Source organism: Pseudopipra pipra, chromosome W (assembly GCF_036250125.1).
Source record: "Pseudopipra pipra isolate bDixPip1 chromosome W, bDixPip1.hap1, whole genome shotgun sequence".
Classification (NCBI taxonomy): Eukaryota; Metazoa; Chordata; class Aves; order Passeriformes; family Pipridae; genus Pseudopipra; species Pseudopipra pipra.
In genome coordinates, this window is record NC_087580.1 from 16,858,888 (window position 1) to 16,885,948 (window position 27,061).

Here is a 27,061-nt window from a genome sequence, read left to right on the forward strand (position 1 = left end):
TTCTATCTTTGTTTGTGTATTATGGAATATTTGGGGCATGAAAATGTGTTAAAATATTACCAATTGGGGCACAAAAATCTGTTAAAATACGTTGAGATAGGTTTTAACATAACATATCGAGAACATGCAGACCCAGAAGAAATTGATACACGAGATATAAGAGTGTGGTGTAATACACCAGGTTGTAAATGTTATCCATTTGTTTGTTTTAAATGTAAAAGGTGCCAAGAGAAATGGTGGACGCACTGTAGAGACGGATATCCTCCTAGAGGAGTCTGTGATCAGTGCTATCAATCAGAACCAGAATTCACTGATTGGGCATTAAAACAGTTAAAAAGGAAGGGAGTTCCGTGGGATTCCCCCGAATATTGGAATTGTGACACTTATGGAGTAAACCCTCAAAATTTCTGTTATTTATATTATGTAGGAGATCCTTTCGTAGTAGAAATAGTAAAAGTCCAGTGCCGACGGGATGTTAGTGCCGTGTCGTGTAACGGACCTATGGTAAAAGCTGCCTCGTGGCCCGCATATACAACACGTCTCACTAAAAAGAGGCATATTCCTACTTGGGAGTCCTGCTGCCGAGAAGATGAAACACCCTGTGACTCGAAGCAACCGAGCCGACAGGCGAGGCAGAGGAGGAAATGCCAAAAAATGGAAGAGCCTAAGTTGTGGGACACGAAAGCCGCGATGGCTGAACTCCCCCAGGACTGGTGAAGATAAAAGGACTGGTAATATCCAAATTAATAAAAGAATCAGAATTATTTAAAAAAAAAAAACAAAAAAAACCAAAAAAAAACAACGAAACAAAACAAAAAAAAAACAAAACAAAAACAAAACAAAAAAACCCCAACAAACAAAACAGGTTTTTCTCTAGGCACTGTTTACATGATTGCTATCCCTATTGTACTATTGGCAGCACCAATACATGCAAGAAACCCGCATGAACCATTCAAATAGAGTTTAATTAGAGAAGAAAATCAAAAAGTGCTTGTTACTTTTACAGGGACGAGAAACCCCACCTTTTACATATATTTGTGTGATTTAGTTGTTGTAGAGCCATGTAGAAACCCTTACTCATACTATATGTGCCCTGCTCTAAACCAAGGGAGAGAATAGGAGTAAGTCCATACGAGATATTGTATGGCAAACCCTATCATGCAGCTACCTACCAAGGGGATCCTCATATAGTGGGTGATCAAGCAGTGTTTAATTATGTGTTATCTTTAAATAAGACTCTCACAGCCCTCAGAGGAGCGTTGCAGTGGAATCGACCTTTGCCCCTGGAGAATCCAGTGCATGACATTTCTCCGGGAGATCATGTCTACGTGAGAAACTGGTCGGTAGAGCCACTGAAGGAAACATGGGACGGTCCTCGCCAGGTGATAATGACGACCTACACGGCAGTAAAAGTCAAAGGAATCGACAGCTGGATCCATTATACTCGGGTTAAGAAGGTTCCAGTCTCGTGGTCGGTAGAACCTCTCTCACCCACAAGGATGGTATTTCGAGCCAGCAATTGAGAATCGTGGTGTTCCTGGGGTTGATAAGTTTAGCAAGGACCACCGTGAGAATTGAGACCCCGGATCCTTATTTATTTGTACCAGAGCATACTGATGTGAATTTAACCTGTTTGTTTTCTGATGACCAGGGAGCTGAATTAAGAGATGTCCACGTCAAGTGGAGACGGAGAGATCAAGATCAAACCATAACAGAAGGAGTGACAACAGTTTGAGATGCTACACAACAAAAGGGTTACACCGTTCTGCAGGTACCCGAAGTGTCCAAAGCTATGGAAAGGACATATATGTGTGTAGTTTGGATTTGGGAAAGTTTTGATTATGGACATATAGAAATACAGACAATAAACACGACTCGGAAGACGGTGACTAAAGTGCGAGTTTTACCCCCTAGGAAACAATCAGACATGTGAGATGGTCCTCCCTTAAAAATCAATTGTACCTTCCAATTTGATGATTGTCAAAAATCAGTTAAAGTAAAGTGGTGGAAATTGAATATGGCAAATCAATCTTGGGAATCACAAAGTCAAGGAGTTAACTGGTGGTCAAATAGTAAAGGAGGTAAAAGGTGGCTGAATATTTCTAATCCCAGAATAGGAAAGACAGAAGGTATATTTCTTTGTGTAGTCTCATGTGGGGAAGAAAAAGATCACGGGATAAGGACAGTAGCAGCTATACCACATCAAGGAGTAAGAGTTAAGCCAGAACATAGTGTTTATCCGGCCCAGGAAGAAAGAGATCTGATTCTAAGCTGCAAAATTCCAGAAGGACAGTATTTTGAATATGGGTGGTGGTTTAAGGGACAAAACTTGAAAGTTGGAAAGAGACATCAGATTGAAAAGAGAGCAGATACAATAGTTCTGAAAATCAAGGAAATACAGAGAGAAGAAGATGAAGGCCAATATACTTGCTGGATAAGTAGAGATGACTGGTGGGATACTAGAATTACTGCCGTCCACGTGAGGACTGAAAGAATAACCCGACAAGTAAGTAATCTACAAATTCCAGATAGAGAAGTAGAACAAGAAAACCTAGTTGTAGGCCTAATTCGTGATTTTGGGAAAGTACAAAATGTCACAAAAATTACTGCATGTCTCCCTATGCCTCATGCTGCAGGAGACCCAATCCCATGGGGAATAATTCCAGTGCCAGAAATTCCTAAAGTGTTTAAGAATACTACATGGAACTGCAGATTTGTAACTAAAACATGGAATGAAATGATAGATGTATGTTTATTAAGAGACAAAATGACCAAAAAAAGAATGTGAACAGATGTCTAGATATTTCCGATGGGTAGTAGTTGGAACATGGGTAACAAAAGAAAACATTGACAAAATAGAAGGAGATTGTTTAGTTTCAGATTCAGCACTCTACCCATGCTCTAAAGTTCCGGCTCAAATAAAACGGGAAAAGCAAGAACAAGTATGTCAAAATATTACTAGCTCTACAACCATGGAAGAGTGGCAAACAATTTGGGGACCCAGCCTACTAGAGACTTATAGTTATATTGGAAAAGTACAGTGGTGCATTCACTGGAAGGGGAAAAAGAATCAAACTTATTCTACAGGAAATAGAGGAAATTATAATTGGAGGACAGAAACACGTGCAAAAGAGAATTGGAATTGTACTCGAGTATATACATGTGATACCCCAGACGATGAAATAGGCTTAATGCCAGTCAAAACACTCTTGCAGTTAGGATGTGAATGTCGGGGATATAATCATACGATTAAAAGATCTGTGAAAAACATTGATTGCCGTACCACCACAGTTAGGAGTCCAGGAAATTTGGTGTAAGTAATGGGACATGGTCAGTAGACCACCCACATGCCCATAGATGGTCCGGTTGTATCTGTCGCACTAGGCATACCTACTCTCTGTCCATTCTAGAAGCAGGATAAGTTAACATCAGTAGAAATACAACCACGAAGGAAAAGAGAAATTAGTAGAGATATTGATGACCTGGGGTTGGGAGATTGGCATGAACCATCAGCAAGAGTTAAATTTGGATGGGCATTAGAGTCTCTGTTTGCACCAATCTCAACATATCGGAACAGAGAAATGTTGTTTAAATTGATGGGACAAACTGAAAGGTTAGCAGCAGTCACTAAGAAGGGATTTAAAGATCTAAATTTACAATTACAAGCCACCTCTAGAATGACCATACAAAACCGCATGGCATTAGACCTAATATTACTTAAAGAACATGGAGTTTGCGGCTACCTGCATGCAAAGGACGAGCATTGTTGTGTACACATCCCAAATGTCACTCAGGAAGTAGAGAAAGATATTAGTCAATTAGAACAAATTGACGAGAATGTTCATGAACTGCAAAAAGAAGCAGAACACAATTAGATAAGACAATTATTCAGCTCCCTAGGTCTTCATGTGTCAGGATGGATATCTTCTGTTATCCAGTATGGAATATTGATTGTAATAATTATCGTCATAGCCATAACTGTTTACAAGTGTCTTTTAGGAATAATTGTAAAAGAAGGTCAACATACGAGACGCATCATGAAAGCTATAACAAGAAAAGAAGTAATCTCACCGCAAAATGGATCACCTCCCACCTATCAAGAAACTGCAGCCTGAAGATTGCTGTATTTGAGCATCCTTGCAAGCAAAGCCTGAAGAATGCTCAAAAGGGGGGACTGTTGCAAAGCAGTTTAAATTAGTAGTAGAATGGCTAAGGCTTAGTAGAAGAGTAGGCCTAGAAAGCAACACTCCAAAGTAGCAACCCTGTTTGTGTGTGAAATAGAAACCATAATCAAAGGATCTAGTCAAGCCTGTAAATAACGATTTGTTACCTAGGATGTGGTTAAGGTCTGATAAACAGTTTCTAGGGATTATTAATTGTTATCAGTATGAAGTATGAGCTTGTTTGTAACTGCACCTGGTTTGCTGTGCTGCACCTGGTTTGCTGTGCTGCACCTAGTTTGCTGTGGAAACTGTAACCGTTTTGCCGTGGAAACTGCACATAAACTTGTTTGTGTATAAAAGCTGGATGAAGAGGGAGGGTCTTCGGAATCCTGACTTGGGGCGTTAGCCCGCAGGTTCCCGGGGCCCCGAATAAAGCACCGCATAAACCGGCACTCTGTTGGTTTGTGTTTCTTTTGGATTACGGGCAACACCCAAAGCAAGTGGAGCCTTCAAACAACTGAGATGAGAACTCATAAGGACTCCGGCGTTGGGTTTGCCTGACGTAACGAAGCCCTTTTGTTTGTTCTCGCATGAACGACAAGGAATGGCTCTGGGGGTCCTGGCTCAGCAACAAGGGCCATACAAAAGAACAGCAGCCTACTTCTCCAAGCAATTGGCTGAAGTAAGCAAACGATGGCCCACCTGCCTAAGGGCAGTAGCAACAATGATCATAAATATAGAAGAAGCCAGGAAATGTACAATGGGACAGAAAATGACTGTGTTAGTGTCCCACACAGCATCTACAGTACTGGAACAGAAAGGAAATCATTGGCTGTCACCCTCCCAATTTCTGAAATATCGGGTAATCCTGGCTGATGACATAACCGTTCGGGTGACTAACATTGTTAACCCAGCTTCATTCCTAGAAGGAAGAATCTCGGCTGCACCTGTCATGCAGGACTGCCTGGAAACCATTGAAGCAGTGCACTCCAGCTGCCTGGACCTTAAAGAAGAACCACCCCTGGATGCAGAAGACTGGTTTACCGATGGCAGCAGTTTCCTAAGACAAGGTGTGAAGATGGCTGGGTATGCTGCGACCACCACTACTGAGGTAATCAAATCAAATCCTTTGCCTGCAGGAACCTCAGTCCAGAAAGCAGAACTGATAGCTCTCATTCGAGCTTTAGGATTGGCAGAAGGAAAACAAATTAACACCTGGACTGACTCCAAATATGCCTTTGGCATAGTTCACGCTCATGGAGCAATTTGGAAAGAAAGAAGACTTTTAACTCTTCAAGGAAAAGTTGTGAAGTATGCTGAAGAAACTCTATGATTATTAGAAGCTGTACAACTCCCCTCTCAGGTGGCAATTATGCACTGCCAAGGACACCTGAAAGGTAACACTGTCCTGGAAATAAGAAACAGAAAAGCTGCTGCAGAAGCTGAATTAGCTGCTGCAAGAAGTAAAGAACTATCAGTAGCAGCTTTAGTGCTAGAAGAACTAGACACAGATCAACAGGTAGAATATCAAGAAACAGATTATAAGTGGATACATGAAAATGAAGGTAAGGTGTTAGACAATAGATGAGGTTAACTAAAAACAGGTCAGTTAATACTGTTAGAAAAATTAGTGTGGCAATTTGTAAAAGTAAAACATGATAAAACTATTGGGGCTTAGACTCACTCTATTAGCATTTAAGGACTAGAGTAGCAGGACCAAATTTATTTACCACAATAGAGCAAGTCACAACCCAATGGGAACTTCGTCTGAAATACTGGAACAAAAATACACCAAAGGGCAATAAGTAAAGGGCAATAAGTAAAGGGCATTTCCCAGGTGAAATCTGGCAAATTAATTTCTCTGAGCTCCCAAGAAAAGGGGGGGGTCCTGTTATCTCTTAGTTTTGACTGACATTTTCTGGATGGCCTGAAGCTTTCCCATGTAGAAAAAAAATGAATCAAAAGGAGTGGTTAAAGTCTTGTTGAATGAGATTATACCATGGTTTGGAATGCCTAAGAGCATCTCTTCAGATAGAGGTTCACACTTTTGTGCATGAATTGTACAAGCAATAAGTAAAGCACTAAAAATCAACTGGCAACTGCATATGCCCTACAGACTCCAAGCAAATGGGCAAGTAGAAAAGATGAATCTAAAATATGTCAAGAAACAAATTTTCATTGGTATCAAGCTTTACCTATTGCTTTAATCAAGCTAAGGGTCAAGCCAAGATCCAAAGGGAAACTGAGTCCATTTGAAATTCTCTTGGGCAGACCCTACATGATGCAAACTGTGAATAGTGAAGCTGTAGATCAAACCAGTAATCAATATGTGTACGATCATGTTATGGTTGTAGGAAAACAATTGCAGAAAAATGCTACAGTGGTGTTAGAACACCAACCCAAGCAGCCTGATTGTAAGCTACATCCATCCAACCCTGGTGATCAGGTATATGTTAAGAATCTTTCAGGAGATCCACTACGGGAGAAGTGGGATGGACCCCAGCAGGTGCTGATGACCACCTCCACACGATCCGGGTGAAAGAGAAACCCACGTGGATCCACTACTCTCGAGCCAAGAGAGTTCCAGAGGAAGCATGGACCTCGGGAGAGGAATCATCTACTATCAAGCCTCCTCAATGCTGATCCTTGGACTGATAAGTACATTAGTGTTAAATCAAACTCTTGCCCCAAAATTATTATGGTCTCAGGCCTATAATGGGAATTCTAGTCTATGATTTGCTATAAATACAGATATTCTGAATTCATCTGAACTGAACCAATACAATCCATCTATTATAGTCCTCCAAGGAACAAGGGTACTGAATAATTGGTAAAATCCTGGTACCCCATACAATGCAAGTGTTTTAATAGGCACGGATTAGATGGTCACCCAGAACTGACGTTACTGTGAAATGTAATTAGTGGCTGATCAATGTTGGCACACCTTCACTCTAGATAAATCAGTTTCTGTGATGTGTCAGTGGACATTCAGGGAAGGAAATATAACAATGAGATTACCAACCAGCAAATCTCCTACCACCCCATTGACTAAGACCACCACCAGTTTTACAACTCCTTCTTTAGCCTGTGAGAGTGTCCACAATTTAACTTATGCTGGACCATATGTAATTAAGCACTCAAATGAGCAGAAGCTGTTGTTAGATCCCATATATTCACTGAAAAGGGTTCCAATACACCTTTAAGTAAACATATCAAACATACAAAAAGATTGTCAGCCCTGTATTCAACAAAGCCTTAAAGACTGGCATGTATAGATGATGGCCAGATCCCCTTGTACCAGAATTCAAAGAGATGTAACGGGATGGTTTGGCACAGGATTAAGTGTATTAAACACCATAGATCAAGAAGTATTAGTGAATAAACTAAGTGCTGTCACATCTGATCTAGGAAAATTCAAAGTCCCTTTAAGATCATCTTTGCTCACTTTGGCAGAAACACAATCATTGGCAGTTAAATTGTTAACATTAGTAGCTAACCACTGCAAAAGATTTCACCAAGATTATTGACTATGCTGGTGTCATCCATAAAAGATTTGCACTTGCAATACAATGTCTCCAAACTCAACAGTGGGTGCAGTCTGTAGCTGCAGGAATATTAAGAGAAGGAACTTCAGGAATATTACCACAGGAAGTAAGAGAAATAATAGCTAGAAACAGTTCTACTACACACTTTGAGAAAAATTACCAAGCGTGGTGGCAGTTAGGAAACTTCACTTACAATCCTCAACATGAACAAATTGAAGCTTATGTGCTCACTATCAGTGCAGCTAAAGAAAAGACCATCTTTCCTAGCCTGACATTAAGAGCCATACACCAAAATGTAATTGTCAGACCCATAGACCATAATGTTTGGGCAAGTTAGGATCACACCAAGAAAAAGTGGCAGCCAGTCAGTACTGAGGCATGTATTCCTAAAGGACAATTAGGATATATCTGTGAAAATGCTGGAGTAGAAAATGAAGATTTATGCTTAGATGCTGACAATAGTGTGTGTACCTTTGAAATGCTTCCCCATACTAAAACCCAATCACAAGTCTATTATGTAGGAAATGGTTGTGCATGTGTTAGAATCTTTTGTGTTAATTTTACCATAGGTATTTGTCATGAAGTAGTGAGTGGTATTAATTTTTTTGTTTTGCTAAAATAATAGGCTGTGACTTTGGTTATATCATTCTAGTGACTACTAGACAACTGATTGAAGCTGATTATACAATGTATCATGATGTGCCAAAATTGCAGAGAGGAATGAACATTAATCTTTTTAAAGCAATGCTTAAACATCCTGATATAGAAAAACTGGTCCAGGAAGTAAACAGAACGACTAGACGAATGCTCTGGCAAGTAGAACATGACACTGAGAGCATAAAAACTGTTCTAACCAAAGTGGAAAAAGCGGGAGAACATCATTGGTGGGATATCTTTACAGGATACTCCCCTACAGCATCACAAGTGTTTCACTATTTGATACATCCAATATTGGTATTAGGAGCTGGCATTATTCTACTACTGGTCCTAATTGTTTGGCTATGGTGCAAATCAAGCATCATGGTTAGAAGGATGCAGATAATGTGGGCTGTGATGAATACCTATCAAAATCCATTAGAACTTGACGAAGGAATTCGTAAATTCTAAACAAAAGGGGGGGAATGATATAGGAAGCTAGGCCCAAAAGAGTTAACTAAGAGATTTGGGCCTGCTAACAAGCTACCAACATCCAAGACGATCTGTGCTCGTTCTGTTCTACTTACTGGACCAAAGCTTAAGAGAACAGTACAGGAACAGGTAATAGGCCTAGAGGTGATAAATTAGAAATACAACAGGATCAGGTAGACATTTAAATAGGAGAAATAGGCCTGGAGCCAGGGTTTTGTCCAAGCTTCAGTGAGCGGGTCAAGAACAATGGAAAAGAAGAAGGGTCAAGCAGAGGAAGATGAGCTGAAGCCCCCTGCCCCATGGAGGAAGATGGGAACTACCCTCCGAAATGGGGAGCCAAGAGAAGCAGCGCCCCAAGCTCCGCCTATACTCCACCTATTTTTAATATGTATTGATAGATGTTGTAATCACTTGAATATGCATTTAATCACATCTGAAGATTGTATAAAAATGCTGATTTTGTGTGAAGCCTTTGAGCAAGTTTGTCCAGCGCGAGCTGGCTTGCTCCCAACGTTGAATAAACAAATACCTTGCTGCTTAAAGATAAAAATTCTCTGAGCAGTTTCTTGGACCGATTTTTCGGATTCAGTGTGCCTGAGAGCATTGTCCAAACGCTCCTTGAGCTCTGGCAGCCTTGGGGCCGTGACCACTGCCCTGGGCAGCCCGTTCCAGTGCCCGACCACCCTCCGGGGAAAGCACCTTTTCCTAATGTCCAACCTAAGCCTCCGCTGACACAGCTCCGGCCGTTCCCTCGGCTCCTGTCCCTGGTCCCACAGAGCAGAAATGGTCGCTGCCCCTTGGCAGGAAGCTGCAGCCCCCCAGGAGATCTGACCTCAGTCTCCTCCAGGCTCAACAACCCCAGTGACCTCAGACCTTAAGTGCAAGGTCCTGCACCTGGCTCAGGGCTTGGCTGGTGCCACCTGGCACAACATCAGCTTGCAAATTTTGCAACACAACAGGGAGGACCAAGAAGGCTTTGGCTAAGAGAGACTGTTTCCAAGGGACTGGAGCGACAGACCAAGGGGCAATGGCTTGGCGCTGGCAGAGGGCAGGCTTAGATGGCATATGGGAAAGAAAGCCTTCCCGGGGAGAGTGGTGGGGCCCTGGCACAGGTTGTCCAGAGAAGCTGTGGCTGCCCCATCCCTGGAATTGTTCAGGGCCAGGTTGGACGCGGCTTGGAGCAAGCTGGTCGAGCGGAAGGTGTCCCTGCCCGTGGCAGAGGGGTGGTTGGAAGCAGATGAGCTTTCAGGTCCCTTCCTTCCAACACCAACTGCTCTAGGAGTCTAGGAGTCTTGAAAAACAGGAGACTTCTGCAGAAGCCAGGAGGTGAATAAAAACATTTGCCACTTAAACACAAAGTCTTGTTACCAAGGGGCATCACCTGATTCTGGGGACTACTCTCATGACTTCTCACCACTGGAAGCTGACATTGCTGAAAGCCATAGAAATTGACCTAAAATTGACCAAACAATCCGACAAAAGCTCCCTGAGGGAAGGATCCTGGAGCAAGCATATCATCCCGGAGGCAATGACAGGGCAATTTCTGCGCCTCTGCCGTAAACCTGTCAGTTCTGGCCCTGCCCTGGAGAGGTTTTTTTCGGCTCTCCATTCCATGGGAAGACAAGTGCGGACAAGAAGAACGGGGTTCTGTCCGCTCGGGGTCAAAGGCACTTTAGGTCTGAGCTGTGATCTGTTGGAGTTGAGCTCCTGTCTAGAAAACGAGGGCTTTCGGGACTGCTCAGCATCTGGCTCCCCACGTGGAAGTTGCGAATGCTAGGACCCTTAGGAGCAGCGGGATCACCTCCGTTTAGCGCCGTGCATGTAGCAGCAGGATGTGTAGGGGCTGCAGGAACATCACTAGCGGCAGAGAATGAAGCTGGAGCCGAGCCCGCGGCACCGCTCTCTCTTGCGGCTGCGCAGTCGGCACTGTCGCTCCTCACTGTGCCTGCTACTGCGCATGTGTCAACTGGACCGACACTGCTGGGAGCCTCCGCGTCCCTAGATGGCGCTGCACCGCTGGCGCCTGAAGCCACCATGCAACCCGGAAGAAAGCCACTGTGGATCGCTGCCATGGCAACAGACGCTGTTTTCGGAAAAAAAAAAAAAAAATAAAAAGCAGAACCAGGTACGGTACATATGAAAGAAAGTAGCAGCTATTGTGCCTTGCATTAGAAGATGCTATATTAGCACAACGAGCAACACCGAAAAAGTGCCACTTCTCGTTGACAGGAGAGGCAGGCTAGAGAACTGCCTTTCCGTATTTTTGTTAACTCTCGTGTTAATTGTGTTGTGTGTCCAACGTTGTTGTGAGCTCACTGTATTGTTAACGGTACCGTGCTTGTGTGTGTGTGGAGAAGCGGCCATACGTTTGTTAGTAACTGTTAAAAGCCAGAGGTGAGAGTCCGGGAGAATTTCCTCCCGTTAGAGTGTCTCGGGTACACATAACAGCATAAAAATTCCCTTTAGGATTACTCAAACAGCTGCCAGAGTCCGGCGTGCGGGTGCTGAGGCCGCGCTCCAGGGCTGGGGGCTGCGCGCTGGGGCTGCCGCTGCGCCGGCTCGGCCGTGGGGGAGGCGGCGCTGGCAGCCACGGCAAGAGGCGGCAGGGGCACCTCGGCGGCAGAGGCACCTCAGCGACAGAGGCAACGCCGACAGCTACTTCTGCAGAGCCAGCCAGACTTCTGCGGGCATCCCCGGGAGCTGCACGGCGCACGGAGCAGCCCGGGGAACAGCAGCTCGGCGGTGACTGACTTGCGGGGGAGTTGCCCCGCAGAATCCAGGCATGTCGGTAACTGAGAACAGAAAGCAGAATCTCTCTCTCTTTAGTCCTTCTACTCACTTGTGGATAACTTAAAACTAAAAGATTGTGTTTTACTAAAAGTTAGCATGCAAGAAATTTTAAGAGTTTCCCAGAGAATGAATCTTTATATAAAAGCTTTAGTGAGTTGCCTTGGTTTTAGTCACATTTTACCCCTGTAAAGAACTTCTGCCCAAATTTCGTGTTCAGTCTTAGCAGGAGGAGACATAAGGTTCACACAATAGAGATCATTTGTTGCTTAGCAACTGGGTGGGACTCAAACCACCTCCAGCAGTTTCTCAGAACTAGGGAGAGAGTAGAACTTATACACCAAAAACTACAAATCTGCAAATAAGATAAATGGAAAGCTGGCAGGCTGAGGATTTCCTTGATTCTTAGGTAAAACATCTCTCTATCTTCCTGTTATAAACTGAGAAGTTATTGTGACAGTGGAAATCACATCTTTAGAATTGTATTTAAAAAGGTTTACTCAGCTGATTTTAACATTTGGATGTTAATTTACATTCCTGTCTGATATTATTTCTTTTCCTTGGTCAAGTTTAGTGAATTCATTATTTTTTCCTTTTTTTTTTCTTCTGTGTTTATGACAGAGTTGCAACTTTGAGTTGCATTTCATGTACTGTTTAAGCAATTGTTAATATTCTATTTATAACATAGCAGCAAGTACATTTTTTTTCAGATTTTAATATATATCTTCTGTCGTGGATTCGTACAGTATGTACAGAGCAGTTTGGTCAAACAAAACGTATTATATGTTTTTAAATGTTTTATAACTGCTGATATAGCATACAGCCTCATTGCTTTTCTAAAAACACTACTCAGGCACACACTATGCTGTGAAGTTTGACTTATCTCTCTTGGCACTGATGTTATGTCAACAGTTATACTACATGAATTTCAGATTATTTTTAAAATAACCTAACAAGATGCAAAATGTGTGTGTTTACTTTATACCAATAAAAGAGCAGATTGCTAAATTACACTTTGCAAAACTATTGATGCGTGAATTAGAACTTTTTATGCCCATTTGATTTATAAAGCAGAAATGTCTGGAGACCACATGATAATCTGTCAGGAAATCAGTAGAGATTGCAATAAAGCTACTAGAGTCAGGTTGAATTTAGTAAAATTTTTCTAGTTTGCCTCCCAATATAACGATCTCAAAGCTAGATTTAGTTAGCTTTACATTCGGGAAATTAATTAAAACCTGTGAGTGATTTAGGATTTTAGTATAATGGGTGTGGTTTTTACCTGTTCTGTGCTGTTGTTCCACAATTATGGAGTTACATGTTCTTACAACTAGTTATTTGTTTTCCTTTGTGCTGCTTATGTTGTGAATTTTGTTCTCTTACCGAAATTTCATAGATAAAAGAACTAAAAACACGAGGAGATGATGTAGATCACATCTAAGGAACTGGCTGCAAGCTGGAATCTGGCCTTCTATATCCTTCTGAACTGCACATGTAGCTTAAGGCTGAGTATTAAACAGAATGATCAAACAGTATTTTTTCACTGTCATAGACTTAAATGCGAACTTTTTCAAAAGATGAGCTTGACAATGACTATAATAACTTGATGGCACAATCAAGTGTGACAGATTCAGGCAGGGGAAGTGCATCTGTCAGTGCATCTACTGCTGAATCTTCTATGGGACTTGCTCATAATATGACCTCAACACAGACATCTGCAGTAAAACACATCCAATTTGGAAACCATGGGCAGCTTTTGCCAATACAAAAAAATACCAACACCTGATGAGGGTTTCTTTCTCAGTGACTTAGCAAATAAGAACTGCTCTCTAGTAAGCAGCTATGAGTTTCAGACACTGGCTGGACATGGAGCAGAATCAACTGTTACAGAATGTCTCCTCAGGTCTGGGGAGAGTAATTTGGAAACAATGCAAGAAACGGATTATGACCAAATATCTGCAGAAGGCATAACAACAGAGACAGATTTTTCCTCACAGGAGACAACATATCGATGTCACCCTTTAGCTGTTGCTGCCAGTGCAAGTTACAGCCAATCTGCAACACCAGTAGAGATGTCTGAAAAAGAGATAATCTGTATGGAAACAAGCACAGATAGTTTGGCAGAGGTTATGCCAGAGGTGCTTTCATTCATATCTCACAAAGAATATGAATCCAAGGATGAAGACTTGTCTTCACTGAATCATTATGAATTCAAACATACAGTGATGCAGAAATAATTAACCAATTAACCAGTAGTGCAATCAACTTAGAAAAAAAAAAATATATTGGAAATTAAACATGGACAGATTGAAAGTTTACCTGACAATCCAGAAGCCAAAGTCCAAAGTGTGACTGAAGACAGCAGTGGAAAGGATTTTAAAGACATTAGTGTATCTCAGAATCCAAAGAAACCTACTAATATTGTAGCTTGTGAAGTTCAATGTGAGTTTAATACAAATCTGTGCCTGATGCATGAAGAAGTGGACAAAGATGAACTGCAGGAAGCCAGCACTGAGGTAGAACATACTCAGGAATCAAAAGCGCTCCTGCATTCTGGCAGCCAACTTGAACCAAACAGCCTTTGCCAAGGAGAAAAAAGTGAGAAAACAGAAATAGGTCTACCACTGAATGTACACAAACATTCAGCTGTTTGGAAAGCAGCTCCACTGCAGACTGCTTGTCACTGGTATCTAGGAAAGAGGAGGATTCTCTCCCCACAACTCATCCAGAGCTGCCAAAAGATCACACTCTGCGAAAAACCCCTTTTTTCTCCGTGTTGCCTGTGCAAATTGTGGAGCAGAGGAATGTCTGTTTAGATGCGGATTTAGAAGATGATTTCTTGACTGAGATAGGGCAGACGTGTCACTAAGGGGAAAGGAAGACAATGGAAAACTATAGAACTTTTAACATCCTGAGGCCTAAGGGTTGTCACTGTACACAACGATCTGTTTCTGTGCTGCTCATGTCACATCAGTGATGTTTGTGAAGATCAGGCAGACTGGTGTGGTTTGGGAACTCTACATCAGACATTAACTATTTTGTAGTGCTTGTATTTTTCTGTGTTTCATCTCAGTAGTGTTACAGTGGGTAGCAAGATTTATTTGGAATCATCATATGACAGAAACCTTTTGGCTTACGAGTCTTCCCAAAATTATATGTGGCTGTGCAATAACAATTTTTGAGGTAAAATTCTATATCATATCCAAACGAGAAAAACTTTGAAAGGGTGAATTGCTTGTCCACTTTGAAAACTACTACCAAGTTGCCAGACAATGCTATGTATTTGGTATAGGGGTCAGTGATTTAAGAATTTGTAAAACACTTTTGCAAGACAGAAACGGGGAGAGAACAGGTGACAACCCCCTCAGTTCATTTGCAAAAGTTGTTTCATATGTTAAGGTCTTTTTTGTACACAGGTGTTTGTAGCTGCCTGCATGATGAATGAAACCTTGGAAAGAAAGAACAAGGTTGATGCTGTTTTCTGCAGGTAACAATGGTAACATCAGGAGCTGTTGTGGCTAACAGTTTCCTCAATATTGTTAGAACACAGTTTTTGGAGCACAATTCTTTTTGGTATTATAAGCATAGTTTTTCTTAGTCATATACACCTTTTTAGTGTTTTTTTTAAGCACATGAAATTAAGGATTTAAGAGAGTGTACGAACTTTAAAGTAAGTATTACAGGAGCACAATTTGTCAGCATTATGAGCACATTTTAGTGTTGTTAAGGCACAGTATTTTTAGTTTTGTTGGAGCACAATTTTTTAGTATGTTTAAGCATATGATTATAGAAGGTTAAGATCTTAGATTATTCACTGGGTACTGGTGGAGGAAAGTTTACCTGTTTGGTGGAGAAGCTTTAACACCATAAGGTACTAGAGAATTAGTATGGTTTCATTACTCATGAGACACAGTGAAATGAGATTCAAAAATATGTTTGTGTGATGTGTGTTTGAATGATGGTGGCCACCGTGTGAAAGAGAATGAATGAAAATGTATGCATGTATATGTGTGAATATTCACTTACACAAACACTTTTGGATAAACAAATACACCGATACCTTTCCATAAAATGGCAAGAAATCCTGAACAAACTCTCCGGGCTGCAATAGAATGGTATGCAAAGAGTGCAATAGAAACGGAAGATCCAGTGTTAATATACGATCATGTCATTGTGTTATTCAAGGGCCAAGGTGTGAAAAAGAATAACAGAAGACATATGGCCCAGAGTTTAATGGAGTTCCATTTCCAAGGATGTTCTGGACAGAGTGGAAGTTTTAAGAATAAACCCTATATTTAAAGAAGCACTTTTAGGCACACTTTGAGAGCACACATCTTAGGGTCAATAGGTTGTTGAGTTTATTGGTGATGGTGGTGTTGTTGCATGTTTGAGCTTATTGAGATGTTATGGATACAGTAAGGAATGTTACAGAAATGCAATTTAAATTGCATTTCAAACATCAACGGGGGATTTGTCGGTGGACAGAAATTGTGTGAACAATTTCAGTTGCATTTCTGAGACCTTCCCCTTGGCATGACTGGGTGCAGAGAGTAAAAAACTACTGCGCCACTTCTATGGCGCAGGCCTTGTGCCAAGGTGAAGGAGGAGTTGTTCTGGCAGGAAAACAAGTCTTATGGACACCTGCTGATATCCAGCTAGTACTGTACACCACAGTATGTTTTCCTTATGTATCCAATGTAACCTGGGGAAGAATCACATGTCTGTGTGTCACAGGCAGCATATGAGCTGTCTGTCCTCTAATAAAGCGGACATTTTTGCCAATCCCGTGGATTTGTGTGCATTTCTGTCTGACCCCCTCCGCCGTTCCGTAGATATAGTTAACAGTTTTCTTCTGGTTACGGCAAAAAGATTTTATTCCAACACCTGCCTGTGTCTGCCTGGAATGGGGAGGGAGTGCAGGGTGGCCCCAGCAAATGGCAGCAAGCAGATCCAGCAAGGCCCAAAGGGCACCAAGGGCACCCAAAGGGCACCCCGGGCCTGAGTCACTGCCAGAGGTGCAGGCTCTCACGCAGGGTCACTCCCCTGTCCCCTTCGCCTGGGGAAGCAGCCCTTTGGCGTGGCAGCCAGGACACATGGGTCCCGTGCAGGACTCGTGCAGACGGCCCCACGCCCAAAGCAGCCCTGAGCAGAGCCTGGGCACCATCCTGCCGCTCTGGGGCTTTGGAAGGCTGCTCCCAGTGAGCCCACCGTGTCCCCGGTCACCCCAGCGCAGCCCCAGACAGGGCTCCTCCGGGCTGCCCTGGGGCTGCATTGGACAGGGCCCATAAGGGAGAGGGAAGAATGCGCTGGCAACCACATGCGGGGCCTCACAGGAGCCCAGGGAGACGACATCCGTAGATCTCGGGGAGGTGACACTCGGAAGGTCTCGACCTCTGTCTTGGGGGGGATGGCGAGCCACTCAGGAGTTGATGGGTCAGGATCAAAGGGCGGGCAGGCTGGGAATGGGCACACTGCTGTGGGGGTTTGCTCCAGGCCTCCTGAGCAGGAGCAAGATGGGCAGGAGACCTCTACAGGCAGCTTGAAGCAACCTCCAGGTCACAGTCCCTGCTTCTCGTGGAGACTTCAACTGCCCTGGCGGCAGCTGGAAAAGCCACACAGCCAAGCACCAAGAGTCCAGCAAGTTCCCGGAAAGCGGTGACGACAACTTCCTGGCCCAGGGGGCTGGAGCCTCTGACAAGCCAAAGGAATGCTCTGCTGCTCCACCTCTTCCTAACACACAGCAAAGACCTTGTTGGAGATGGGAAGGTGCGGGACAGCCGGGGCTGTAGAGACCATGGGATTGTGGTCGTCTGAAATTCCAGCCAGTGGGAAACACAGAAATAGCCAGGAGATCGAGGAGCCGACGAAAAAAAATAAACTTTTATTGCAATAAAAGGGAGACTTCACTGGACAAACCGCAGTGAGGTGGCTCAGCTCAGTGGAGGTCGCAGCCCCCTTTTAGCCCCTTTTTGAGTGGCGGTCTGAAAAATAAAAGTTAGACACGATCCCAGTATGGGGAACTGGAATAGTTTATTGAACACGAGAACACTATTGTAAAGGCATCTGGGGCTGTATGTTAATGAAGGGGACAACCTATGTTAATTGGGGAGTTACACAAATTTTTACTGCAATTTCCAAATAGTTAATTTTTCTTCTAGTAGGATTACATGGGGGACAGAGGGATTACAGGGGTTTAGACATGGTTTGATACAATCATCTCAAAAGTCCTTTCTGATTTCTGCTGGAGCCAAGCTTGATCCATGAGGTAGAACTTTAACAGGTCTTCTGAGAAGGGTCCAGCTCCTTCAGATCACGAGGTTTTTGTCAGCCCTTGTTTTCCTTTGCTGAAAGCTGGGTTTGGGTTCCCACACCTTTGCCCCTTTTTTTTTTATTTTTCTAAAAAACAAAAAAACTTGGAAAAAACTTTGATCAAACGTTTGCTAATGCAAGGCAAAATACAAGGGAATACAAATATTACCATAAATGTTTTCTTTAACTAGACTATTAAATTTATCATGCTAACTAAACATGTAATCTAAGTTTTGATTACTATTTTTTTCTGCAACTATCAATGCTTTGATCTATCGGTTCAGAGTGAGGTAATAACAAATTCTATAGCTGCATTTTAGAAGCAAATGTATTCTTAAATGGATCTAACAAGAAATATTGCAGTCTTACTTTTCATACCACAAGTGAAATTAATTTTAACATGGAAGCTCCTTTTTCAAGGCAATGTACAGCCTTTTATATACCTGAGATGGAAAGTATGATTATGTAAAGGGATTGTGTGTCAGAATAGTTTGGGCCACAAGGTTTGGCATTATAAAGGCATGTGAAGGAATCATAGCTGTTTTAAGGCATTCTGCATATTGCTACATAAATTATTTTCTTAAACTTAGCACTAACATTAAAAGCATTAAACCAATCAAAAAGACTATTAGATACTTTTGGATATAGAAAAGTAAACAAGGAACAAAATGCAAGAAGGAAGAATTCCCAACAATGCTAAACTAAATAACTCTGGATTAATATAAAACTTGTTTAAACAACTTAACTTATTTCTATTATTTCTTATTAGAAATTACTCTTATAAAATCTTTTTTAAGCTATTCTCTAAAGATTCTGTTGACTTATAAGCGATTGATTTTGAACCAAACTTAATAACTTGATGACTTCAGGGTTCGTGTGCTCCTGACTTTTACCTGAAAGTGTTTTTTAGTGTTTGTTTTTGAAAACTTTTATTTAACCTAAAACATTTCTGCAAATGAAATTCTATTCAACTCAGGATGATATGTTTTCTGTTCTTTATCTAAGGGTGTTTGTGCATGTGTGAGGTAATGTGCATTTGTGTATAAATCAGAACATATTAATTATTGTATTTTCGCACGCATGCATACATTCACACATTCATACTCGATGGCCATCGAACACACATCATACAAACATACTTTTGGGTTTCATTTTACAGTGTCTTTTGGTTATGAACTGAGAAATTGGCGTTTTTTGTTTCTCACCCTTAGATTAGTAATATATGTTTTCTGTTTTTTATGATAGTATAACCTGTAAAAACATAAGCATATTTTACTTCATGTTTAATTTAAATTTCAAATACATATGAACATTCCTATAGTTCAAGGATAAAATATATACTTCTTCTATTTTTAAGGCAAATATATGTCTTTCTGCGTTAATTTGGCTTTTGGACTTAAGGAAAATTGTTATTGTGAGAACTTTAAAATTTTCAAAAATACAGCTATGCATACATTTAAAAACAATTTTGGCTATTAGCTATGGAAGGGTATCTTCATTCAGCAAAGGGTCTTTGCTTTCCTTCGCTTTTCCCTTTTTTTTTTTCTTTCTTTGTTTTTGCGCAGGGGGACAATCTCTCCATTGGTAGCGTTTTGTTCGCCTTACTCACACTGTTAAACTGAAACAGTTAGATTAATAAACAAAAGGGTTTCTAAAAAAAGACCAGTTCTTAGTTTAGGCTGCAAAGAAAAAGGAAAAAAGTCAAGGAAGGGGGTTTTTGCTGCCTCGACTACTGCTGAAGTCGGCAGCTTTGTGTCTGCCCCACTCCGTTTGTCTCTCGGGTCCCTCTGTTCCTGGGTTTCTCTCGTGCTGCTGCCGCTGGGCTTCCGCTCGCTCCCTCCTTCGCCGACGGTCCCGCTCGGGCTCTTTCCTCCCTCGGACCTTTCCCGGAGCCCCCCAGGGATTCTGTGGGATCCTCTTCTCCGCTCACGCTCCATAGCCCCGGTTTTTGCATACCTCCTGCTCTGCTTGTCTTTGTTTTTCCCGGTGCCTCTTTCGATTCCGGGTCCTTCCTGCCTTCTGAGTGGTTCCCGCTGGGGTCCCGCTGCTGCTTCCGCCGGCGCGGGTCTCTCGATCTCGTTGTTTGCTGGGGCGCCGGAGGTGGTGGTCCTTCCTCAGGGACCTGCTCCTGGGTGTTGACCTCGCGCCTCTGGCCGCTGCTTGGCTGCTGCTGCTGAGCGCGGTAGCGGGCGGCGATACAGGAACTTGCCGAGGCAGCGCGGCAGTTCGCTGGCGCTGGCTTCCACCCTGACCCTGCCCGGGGTGGCTGCAGCGGCGGTGGCCATGGTTCTGTCTCACACGGCTCTCTCCGGGCAGCGTGTGTCGGGCTGCAGTGTGCTTGTGCGCTCCGCTCAGGGGCTGGGGCCCGTCCCGGGGAGCAGCTGCTGAGGTTTGTTGGAGACGGGAAGGTCCGGGACAGCCGGGGCTGTAGGGACCATGGGATTGTGGTCGTCTGAAATTCCAGCCAGTGGGAAACACAGAAATAGCCAGGAGATTGAGGAGCCGACGAAAAAAAAATAAACTTTTATTGCAATAAAAGGGAGACTTCACTGGACAAACCGCAGTGAGGTGGCTCAGCTCAGTGCAGGTCGCAGCCCCCTTTTAGCCCCTTTGAGTGGCGGTCTGAAAAATAAAAGCTAGACACGATCCCAGTATGGGGAACTGGAATAGTTTATTGAACACGAGAACACTATTTTAAAGGCATCTGGGGTTGTATGTTAATGAAGGGGACAACCTATGTTAATTGGGGAGTTACACAAATTTTTACTGCAATTTCCAAATAGTTAATTTTTCTTCTAGTAGGCCTTGAGCCTCTTCAGGGATCTTCTTCCTTCTTGCCTGAAATCCTTTTTTCCCCTCACTCACTGCTCTTGCTGCCCAGCCTCACTTCCTGCAACACCTTCACCCATTTTCAGTCTGGTTCTCTCACTACTTCTTTTAATCCCCAGCTTTTCTCCAGAACAGCCAATTGACATCCACGGAATCACTACGCCCAGAAGCGCCAGGAGAGCTCCACAAGTTCAGAAGTTCAAGTGGGCAGAACCCCTCTTGGACATCCCCTTCCCTGCTTGGAACATCTGATTCCACGGGAGGAGCCAGATGCTGAGCAGTCCCGAAAGCCCTCGTTTTCTAGACAGGAGCTCAACTCCAACAGATCACAGCACAGACCTATAAAGCGCCTTTGACCCCGAGCGGACAGAACCCTGTTCTTCTTGTCCGCACTTGTCTTCCCATGGAATGGAGAGCCGAAAAAAACCTCTCCAGGGTAGGGCCAGAACTGACAGGTTTACGGCAGAGGGGCAGAAATTGCCCTGTCATTGCCTCCAGGATGATATGCTTGCTCCAGGATCCTTCCATCAGGGAGCTTTTGTCGGATTGTTTGGTCAATTTTAGGTCAATTTCTATGGCTTTCAGCAATGTCAGCTTCCAGTGGTGAGAAGTCATGAGAGTAGTCCCCAGAATCGGGTGATGCCCCTTGGTAACAAGACTTTGTGTTTAAGTGGCAAATGTTTTTATTCACCTCCTGGCTTCTGCAGAAGTCTCCTGTTTTTCAAGACTCCTAGACTCCTAGAGCAGTTGGTGTTGGAAGGAAGGGACCTGAAAGCTCATCTGCTTCCAACCACCCCTCTGCCACGGGCAGGGACACCTTCCGCTAGACCAGTGTCGTGGTTTGAACCTTGTTTTCCCCCAGAGGGCTGAGAAAAAGTGGTAGACCCCAAGGGGTGGAAACCCTTGGAAGTTTTGAAGTTCTGTCCAATGGGCGCTCCTGCAGAAATGTAAACATATCACAACCAGACCGGAAGAGATGAGTTGTAGTTTGGGTTGTAGTAGGAGAGGTGGCCATGTTGTGATCCACGAGGTAGGGGCTCTGTGCCCCTTGGGGCCTCTGGCCCCCTCCCAGCCCCGGCTGGGGGGCTGCAGGGACCTGGAACAGCATAAGCTGGGCTAGGTGCCTGTAGTTATGCCGGAAGATGCTTTTCTCCATGGGCACAGAGCAGCAACTGACGCTGACCAGAGAAACGGTGGCAGAGAGCCAGGACTGATAAGACCTGAACTGAAGGAGCAGCAGAAACAACATGCAGCGCCGGAGAGAAGACTTCTGGAAAGGGAGGAGAAAGAGAGCCAGCAGCAGAGAGAGAGAGTTTGGGGTAAGACTGTACCAGCCCCTCAAACTCCTTTGAGACCTCCGAGAAAGGAGGAGTAGACGGACTCCTATTTTAGAGGAGCCTTGGAGGACAGCAGCACTAGAGAGAGAGAGAGAGAGGAGCTGAGAAGCTCAGAGACGTCCTGGAGCTGGACCGGGACGGCCAGATGGAATGCAGGGGGGAGTGACCTTGGCTCCCCCCCTCGCACTGCTGCCACGGTGGCAGCCTGAGAGACAGGGCACAGAGGCCCTGCAAAAGATACCAGACCGTCACGAAGACCCCCCTGTGTCTTCGTGATATGACGTGGTGAAACGACCTTGTCTGGGGTTACGAAGCCCACGGAAGAACCCTCAGTTGAGGCGATGGGGCCGAGGGAGGTTGGATATCTCCCTCGTTGAGTGCTGGCAGAAAGCCAGCTATCAGCTGCTGCATGTGGAGAAGACAGACAGACTGCTGCCTCAGAAGATGCTGCTGCTCAGAGACTGGAAGGGATCTATCCTTCTTTCCCTCCTAGACTTTTATTCGGAGGGGAGAAGAGATCTGATCCATTGTAAATACTATATGTCATAGTAGAGATAGTTGTGATCGTGTGTATAATGTGATATGGTATTTATATGTACAGTCATTGTAATATATTCCCTTTTCCCCCACTTTGAGTCTGGCATGTTCTGTCTGGAAAAACCCATCTCACATTGGGTTGAGATGTGGGAGGGGGGATGGACCTAGGGAATTGGATTTGGGGACTATCTCAAACCATGACAACCAGCTTGCTCCAAGCCGCGTCCAACCTGGCCCTGAACAATTCCAGGGATGGGGCAGCCACAGCTTCTCTGGACAACCTGTGCCAGGGCCCCACCACTCTCCCCGGGAAGGCTTTCTTTCCCATATGCCATCTAAGCCTGCCCTCTGCCAGCGCCAAGCCATTACCCCTTGGTCTGTCGCTCCAGTCCCTTGGAAACAGTCTCTCTTAGCCAAAGCCTTCTTGGTCCTCCCTGTTGTGTTGCAAAATTTGCAAGCTGATGTTGTGCCAGGTGGCACCAGCCAAGCCCTGAGCCAGGTGCAGGACCTTGCACTTGAGGTCTGAGGTCACTGGGGCTGTTGAGCCTGGAGAAGAGGAGACTGAGGTCAGATCTCCTGGGGGGCTGCAGCTTCCTGCCAAGGGGCAGCGACCATTTCTGCTCTGTGGGACCAGGGACAGGAGCCGAGGGAACGGCCGGAGCTGTGTCAGCGGAGGCTTAGGTTGGACATTAGGAAAAGGTGCTTTCCCCGGAGGGTGGTCGGGCACTGGAACGGGCTGCCCAGGGCAGTGGTCACGGCCCCAAGGCTGCCAGAGCTCAAGGAGCGTTTGGACAACGCTCTCAGGCACACGGTGGGATGGCTGTGCTGTCCTGCACAGGGCCAGGAGTTGGACTGGGCGACCCTTGTGGGTCCCTTCCAAGGCAGGATGTTATGTGATTCGAGCTCTTTGGTTAAGGCTTCCTCTGGCCAGGAAGAGCTGGCAAAGCTGTTGGGGGTGGGGCAGAAGAAGGGAAGCCCCAGCATTACTGCTGTCTCTATGACACAATGGGAGGCCCGACATTCCATCCCTGGAGACGCTCCAAGAGGAGCATCCACACCTGTGTCCAGTCAACAGAAGCGACCGGCCACCGAGCGTGACTGACCATGGCCCTGTCAGCTCTGTGGCGCCGCTCTGTGAGCTGGAAATCAGCCCTGACCCGGCTCGTGCAGCTCTTCCGCTCCCCCCAAAGCTCCGGCACCAAAGGTGAGGACAGAGCCTGACCCCGAAAGCCCCGCAGTGCACGGTGGGGACATTCACAGCCCTTCCTCCCCTGCACCTCGCCCTCCTCCTCCTCCTCCTCAGTCCTCTCAGCGCCTGATGGCCCCAGCTCGGGATGTGACTTCCAGGCTTTGCTCTTTCTCACAGGCTCAGCCAACCTGCCTCCACCAGCCCCACTGGCAAGCAGCCCTGGCGTTCCTGTTCCATCCAACAATGCCCAGGGGGGGCCCCAGGGCAGTGGGAAGCCCCTGGCTGGGGCAGACCAACGTGCCCCCCAGGGTCAACTGCAGCCCTACCACCATCAGGGGAGAGCAGTGGCCCCGGTCCCAGCAGCGCGGCACAGCCAGCGCAGCCCTGCCAGCTCAGCCAACCCCTCCGGGACACCCCTGGGCAGTGGCAGCCCCCCAGACGGGAGCACCCCCATGGATGTGGACGTCACCCCGGCACTTAACATCAGCCTGGCCAGTGACGTCTCCATGGAGGAGGACGCCCCCCGCGGCTGCGACCTCTCACTGGCCACCGACGTCCCCATGGAGGAGGACACCGCCCGCGGCTGTGACCTCTCGCTGGCCAGCGACGTCTCCATGGAGGAGGACGCCCCCCGAGGCTGCGACCTCTCGCTGGCCAGCGATGTCGCCATGGAGGAGGACACCTCCCCGCCCAGGCACACCACCGCCAGCCCCTCAGCCGCACCCCAGCTCCAAGCCACCAGGGAGCCTGGGGTGACTCCAACCAGCCGCGCTCTGCTGAGTGGGAAGGTCCTGCCGCAGGGGACTCAGGGGCACTTGGCTTCCTCCCCGGGGGCTGCAGGGACCAGCCAGGATGGTGGCAGCAGCGTCCCCGCGCCCACGAACAGTGGAGACGCCAAGCTGGAAAGGCGGGGGGCGAAGAGGAAGGGGGGCTCTGAGCCAGGGCCTGCCATGAAGATCAAGGCTCCCGCAGCCGGGGCTGGGGCAGGAAGATTGGCTTAGGCCTGTTAAAGGGATAGGTCGTTTGGGGACCTATCCCTGTTTGAGGGATAGGTCGTTTGGGGACCTATCCCAGGTTGAGGCATAGATCGTTTGGGGATCTATGCCAGTTGGAGGGATAGATCGTTTGGGGATCTATCCCAGCGGGAGGGAGGGAGGGTGTTTATGTGGGGAAGATGTAGATAGAGATGTAGGGAAGATGTAGAGATAGATGTAGACGTAGATGTCGGTGGACAGAAATTGTGTGAACAATTTCAGTTGCATTTCTGAGACCTTCCCCTTGGCATGGCTGGGTGCAGAGAGTAAAAAAATACTGCGCCACTTCTATGGCTGCAGGCCTTGTGCCAAGGTAAAGGAGGAGTTGTTCTGGCAGGAAAACAAGGCTTATGGACACCTGCTGATATCCAATTAGTACTGTACACCACAGTATGTTTGCCTTATGTATCCAATGTAACCTGGGGAAGAACCACATGTCTGTGTGTCGCAGGCAGCATATGAGCTGTCTGTCCTCTAATAAAGTGGACATTTTTGCCAATCCTGTTGATTTGTGTGCATTTCTGTCTGACCCCCTCCGCCGTTCCGTAGATATAGTTAACAGTTTTCTTCTGGTTACGGCATAAAAGATTTTATTCCAACACCTGCCTGTGTCTGCCTGGAATGGGGAGGGAGTGCAGGGTGGCCCCAGCAAATGGCAGCAAGCAGATCCAGCAAGGCCCAAAGGGCACCAAGGGCACCCAAAGGGCACCCCGGGCCTGAGTCACTGCCAGAGGTGCAGGCTCTCACGCAGGGTCACTCCCCTGTCCCCTTCGCCTGGGGAAGCAGCCCTTTGGCGTGGCAGCCAGGACACATGGGTCCCGTGCAGGACTCGCGCAGACGGCCCCACGCCCAAAGCAGCCCTGAGCAGAGCCTGGGCACCATCCTGCCGCTCTGGGGCTTTGGAAGGCTGCTCCCAGTGAGCCCACTGTGTCCCCGGTCACCCCAGCGCAGCCCCAGACAGGGCTCCTCCGGGCTGCCCTGGGGCTGCATTGGACAGGGCCCATAAGGGAGAGGGAAGAATGCGCTGGCAACCACATGCGGGGCCTCACAGGAGCCCAGGGAGACGACATCCGTAGATCTCGGGGAGGTGACACTCGGAAGGTCTCGACCTCTGTCTTGGGGGGGATGGCGAGCCACTCAGGAGTTGATGGGTCAGGATCAAAGGGCGGGCAGGCTGGGAATGGGCACACTGCTGTGGGGGTTTGCTCCAGGCCTCCTGAGCAGGAGCAAGATGGGGAGGAGACCTCTACAGGCAGCTTGAAGCAGCCTCCAGGTCACAGTCCCTGCTTCTCGTGGAGACTTCAACTGCCCTGGTGCTTTCCCCGGAGGGTGGTCGGGCACTGGAACGGGCTGCCCAGGGCAGTGGTCACGGCCCCAAGGCTGCCAGAGCTCAAGGAGCGTTTGGACAACGCTCTCAGGCACACGGTGGGATGGCTGTGCTGTCCTGCACAGGGCCAGGAGTTGGACTGGGCGACCCTTGTGGGTCCCTTCCAAGGCAGGATGTTATGTGATTCGAGCTCTTTGGTTAAGCCTTCCTCTGCCCAGGAAGAGCTGGCAGAGCTGTTGGGGGTGGGGCAGAAGAAGGGAAGTGTGGCAGGAAGAATGTAGCAATGAACCATGGGAGTTGTGGTCTCCCGGGTTCTCAGACAATATTTGATTGTCATTGGTTAGAGGGTCACGTGACATGTTCAGGCGTGGTATTTAAACCTGGGCAGTTTGAATAAATGGTATTTCTGCTCTGGCACTTGTTCGTGTCAGAGTGGGGTTCGTGCCTTGAACAGCACCTCAAATGGAGCCCGAACAGGGTCTTCAGCAGGTTACCGGCAACCAGGAGCAGAAGCTCTGGGGAACCTGTCCGGGGGTGTCCATATCGCCAAAACCAAAAGGAAGAAAAGAAAGAATTCAGCGCGCTGGGTTACCTCTGCAAAAAGGAACAAAAAAGGAAGAAAAAAGGACCAGAAGAAAGGACAATAGAGCTTCCGCACAGAGGTAACCAAAAATTGGCGAATATGGGAGGGTGGTTTACCTGTCAGGAGGGAATTACTCCAAAAATCAAACAAACAGCAGAAGCTGTCTCTCAACTTTTACAAGAACAACCATAGAAGAAAGTAAGTTATGGGACTTGTTATATTGGATTTCGTTGCCTGAACCTGCATTCCCTCTGACTGGACCTTGTCAAGTGTCATCTTGGAGGAAAATAGGG

At 46.0% G+C, this 27,061-nt stretch overlaps 1 long non-coding RNA gene across 1 annotated transcript; it reads left to right on the forward strand.

The window, feature by feature from the left end:
* The first annotated feature begins 10,856 nt into the window (after positions 1–10,856).
* Positions 10,857–13,158, forward strand: LOC135404381 (uncharacterized). The gene is made up of 2 exons (XR_010425650.1): positions 10,857–10,961; positions 11,303–13,158. It is a non-coding gene; the product is annotated as an uncharacterized LOC135404381 (long non-coding RNA).
* The last annotated feature ends 13,903 nt before the right edge of the window (positions 13,159–27,061 follow it).